The sequence below is a fragment of the Rhagoletis pomonella genome, unplaced genomic scaffold (assembly GCF_013731165.1).
Source record: "Rhagoletis pomonella isolate Grant_MI unplaced genomic scaffold, Rhpom_1.0 Rhpom_scaffold_05144, whole genome shotgun sequence".
Classification (NCBI taxonomy): Eukaryota; Metazoa; Arthropoda; class Insecta; order Diptera; family Tephritidae; genus Rhagoletis; species Rhagoletis pomonella.
Window position 1 is genome coordinate 6,481 of NW_023463688.1, and position 4,855 is coordinate 11,335.

General features: G+C 33.9%; 1 long non-coding RNA gene across 1 annotated transcript; it reads right to left on the bottom strand.

The window, feature by feature from the left end:
• Nucleotides 1–1,221: 1,221 nt before the first annotated feature.
• Nucleotides 1,222–2,476, bottom strand: LOC118755023. The gene is made up of 3 exons (XR_004994970.1): nt 2,360–2,476; nt 1,463–2,290; nt 1,222–1,383 (listed from the first exon to the last, which is right to left on the bottom strand). It is a non-coding gene; the product is annotated as an uncharacterized LOC118755023 (long non-coding RNA).
• Between the last annotated feature and the right edge of the window lie 2,379 nt (nt 2,477–4,855).

A 4,855-nucleotide genomic window follows, 5' to 3' on the forward strand; every position in this document is an offset into this window, starting at 1 on the left:
ACATATTGAATGCACTAATTAAATTATGGGAGCGATTTATTCACACAGAATTGGAAATAGGGTTGATGATATACTTTAAATAAATTGTGAGTCTGCGAAAATATCTTTTCAGCATATGAATATACATACTTCTTAACTTTTTCCCGAAAATTTGCATACAGGCCCGAAATTATGCCAGTAACATTCAAATATCGTCGCTTTGATGGAAAATTTCCGTAAGCGTCATTTTGGCAGTTTTTAGTTACAGATGCAGTTATATATTTTAAAATCAGATATATCGCTTTTTTGTTAACTGTTTTTTGGATATCTTCTTTAGTTTCCGAGTAATTGACTAAAATCATTTGATACAAATTACGTTAGTAATGCTGTTGTACTAAACTAATCAAGATCTTTCAAATAGCATCATCTGTTTTTAAATATCTGCTTTAGTTTCCGACATATTCAGCCTTATCATGAGTTTCATTTTCTCGAACCGGGCCACCTTTTCACTTTTCGTTTCCGTGTATTCACTACGGTGGGTGAAAACATTTCTGGCGAATTTTTTTTTGGCGAAACTCACGATTAGGCTGATTAGTGAAAAGTATCGTTAATTTATAAAAAAATTTATCACATTTGGCGTATACGACAAAATTTTATTAAACTCATAAATGGTTGACAGTAAACTAAAAATAAGATAATATAAGAATTTCGTGAACTAGTACATAGCATTCTCCGACACTTTAGAGAAAATCTGTAGTCGAGTTTCTGAGAAATTACATTCCAAACTTCAATTGTGATTTCCCGAAACCTGCCGAAAGTAACATGCAACGATCTTTTATCTAGGCGACGATATAACATTTAGCTAAAATATGCATCTAAATAAATTATAATTGTCATTATTTTCGCAGTTGAAGTATATGCCAGGCGAGTAACAGGTAAATACATACATATGTAAGTATACCTAAATTAGCACCTTGAGCTTGTATAATTATCTCTCTCTAATGCATTAATTCTATATACGTCAGGACCAACGCCCGACGCAGTTATGTCTTTATTTAATAACGGCTCTATGACAAAATATTCAAGAAATATATACTTAGATTTTTATTTACTTCATTTCATACATTAATATTGACCTGATTTTTTTTTTAATAAATACCAGGAATAAATATTTAATAAAAAACTATTTCACTTAAGCTTAACCAACTTTTAGTTGCTCGGAGCTAATTTTGGAACGCTTAATGAAATATTTTCATAGACGGTAAATGCAATCCTGGGTGCATCGTTAATGAGCTGAAAAACCAAAACAAATTAAATTTGTGGAATGGAGCCTTTTGAAATGGCCTTTACAAACGGCAATGGAATTTCCGTTTGCCTTCCATTTGGCATATTTGCGGGTTAAACCTTCAGAAAGTTACAAAAAAAAAAACAACATTGTTTTCTATTTTTATTATTATATATTTTTGAAATAAAAATACTCCACCTTGTACACCAGAAAATTTCTTTAAACCATCTTGCGCAGCAGTTTGTTGATATTATCTTCACGGTTACCGCAATCACCAACATCAACGTAGTGGCCACAGTAACTTCGAGGCTTTCTTGAAGTGGGATCCAACAGTGAATATTTCGTACGCCAAATAATTATAATTATAATCAACGCACTGAATATCGTGCGCTTTGTGCAATTTGCGTTCGATCACATAGTTGTCAGAGTTTGGGACACGTTGATAGTTGTGTTTGACAATTCCACGTTTGTAGATCAATTCACGAACTGTTATAAGATTTGGATAGCCCCATGTAATATACGGTTCGGCAATCCGTAGCATATTAATGGTTGCCTTGTTCAATTCGATGAACAAACCGTTGTTAATGTGGCGAAGATGGAACCACAGTAAAACTTTACGCACTTTTGGTGCAACTTTGTTTATACCGCAGATAAAGATCACAAAAGCCATTCTGCGGGCACGTAGACGGCGCAACTTCATCTCACGGCGTCCATCAGGAGATATGTTGCTTGATATTTCTCAGCATGCTCCAAATTTTCACGCTTGCAGAGTGCAATCACAGTAGAGCGCTTTAGTTTGCGCTTATCAGGGTAGCACATTTGCAGACCTGCTTCTTGCTTAACTTTATCTTCGACTCGCGGACAGCATGCAACTTCCTGGAAGGTAGTTTTCCCTTTGCTTCGGGCTTCTTACCGGCCCTGGTGGCAGTCATCTTATCTTGTCACTTAGCACGTTGAGAAGGCGAAAAAAAGTTCGCCAAATATTTGGAGCACATCTTAAATAATGCCACTCGATTTATAACATTTCTATTAAACACAAATTAATTTAGTTTATTACTTTTTTAATACATAGATATGCTGCAACCAGGCACTTACTTTCCCAAATTCCATCTTGCTTATAGGCATACTTTTCCAAATATGCCTGAGATGCTACTTCATACTAATAACTTCATTTTCCAACTGCGCCTTCTTTGTTGCTTCAACATATCCTAAAAAGACATAAAATTTACATTAAACAATAGAAATCGCAAAAATTGGAAAATAAAATACTCCCTTCATTTTGTTTTGTTGTCAAATTTCTGAGATATGGGAATTCACCACGATGCAATACAGAAAGAACAAGGACCAGGGATGTAATTTTAAGTCTTCAGTGGCAATGCGCAGAGCGTTCCGAGTAGCAAAATTAATTTGTATCAATTATAACATTAACGGTGGTTCCAATAAATTTTTTAATATTATTAATCAGAGTACATACATTATATGGTATTTCTTTCAAAAATTAATGCATATATGCATTTTTTTAAATATTTCTTAAGTTTCTCATTACTGCTGAAAAGCAACCCTGCGTGTAAGAAATTGTGTGGTACTTAAAATTTCACCTCTGGAAAATTTATTCCCATAAAGGACTTCACCACAGTTTTTTTTACTGCATATACTGAGGCAGTACGGCTCACAGTGTAAGATTTGACCCATCTAGCTGCTTTTAATTTTGTAATTCGAAAACTATTGAAGATAGATTAATAAAATTTTGCACAAGGTACGTTATAAGATAGGCGAAGCTTTTTACAAAAAATCGGTCATTTAGAGTTACTGCCACGCCACCCTACTATATAACTGCAATTTATAAAAATGCAAAAACTGAAATATTTAACTAACTACAAAGGCTAAATTGCTTAAAATTGATATTTAGAATTTCGCTATAACAATGAATTATAAACTGGCAAAAATGGATTCAAAAATAATTTTTTTTTTTTAATTATGTGCGTGGAAAATATCGATAAAAAATCAAGTTGGGTCAACGAAATTCCGTTATAAGTTCAATATTTCTTGCTCTATTTACAAAAGTGGGATAGTATTGGAAAGGTTGTGAATTAGGCTTTCTCTATTCAAAGCGGAAATACAAGAATTTGTCTCGGCCGAGATGAAATTCAAATAAATTACTCGAAGAAAATGAAATTCTTAGTAGGCCTGAAAAATGAAAATTTCATCAAAACCTGCACTTTCGAGCAGCTAAAATTGTGTTATTTAAGTCAAAGAGGAGTGGTAAATAAACTGAGATACAAACTTTATCGAATAGTGGCGGATAACGAGTTTGCGGGTCTAATGAAATTAATAAATTGCTAAAAATAAATCTAAATTAACATCGTTTTACTTTAACATGAAATACTCAGTCCTAGTTTACTAAAATCCCAAAAATGTATATTCATTAAAAAGAACATACCTAAAAAAATAAGACGAAAATGGTATTTTAGCAATTGTTGCATAAATCACAAAACACCGACAAATTAAACATTGAGATTCAGTTTCAAATATACAATTTTAAATAATACTGCGCTCGGTAATCTTCCAAGTCGAATCCCGTCCCGCCCTACACTTTGGTTTAAATTTTATAATTGTTATTGTTTCGTCTTTACCAGACATTTCTAAAAACATTTTTGACGTTGTTTTGAAATTTGGCGACATAAAATAATGTAATTAATATTTTCTAGAATATGGAAATAATACACTGTGCGGCTGCGGCAATAATGACTTTGTGCACCAAACAAAGAGCGTAAATTTTCCTCATATACACAATAAGCCATCGTTCGGACTTTCCTCCGATAGGAGTAGATTTGTTCCGTTTGGTCGAAATAATTTGAAACCTAGTCCTCTAGTCCGCTCAACTGAAAATGCTCCGTTTTGTTGCATCAACAAATTTACTCTTCAAATACAAAGGTGGTGGGGTTTTTAATAGCAAATTAAAAGTAATATTTTACCTTTTTATTGACACGACTGTTACAGTGGTGAGCTACAGCACCTTTGCAAATACACTTGAATTTGTGAATAGGCTCTCACAATCACCCGTTTTGAACCCGATCGAAAAAGATTGCTCTGTCTAAAGTTCTGTAATTGCGTCGTTGCCCACCGATGTAACAATTGTCCCGGTAAAGCAAGAATGAAATAACTTTTTATTAATTTTAACCAATGCATTTTAACTTTAATGATAATTGCTCGCTGGGTTATAGGCGCCTTTACACGGGTCGATTTTCTAGTAGATTTTTGTCGTTCAACCGAAATCGACCCGTGTAAATGACATCTCAACCGTAAAATGTAAATGCTTTGGCTAGTCGATTTTCCAATCTACAGAAATCGACCCTTGTAAAGGCAGCTTTAGCCCCTTCTTTAGTCCTAGAATACAGTGATACGAGGAGAAATTAATTGTTTTTATTTATTTTTGTTCCCATTTTTCAGTCCGAACCCGGCAAAGAGCGTTCGATGCAGTGTTGCCGTTTTAGCCCTTTGGTGGCTAGATTGAGCTACCACATTCTTTTTTTGGCCACATAAATTTAAAATTGCCCCTAGCCCTTTTTTAAGCCCTTTGGAGAATTTATT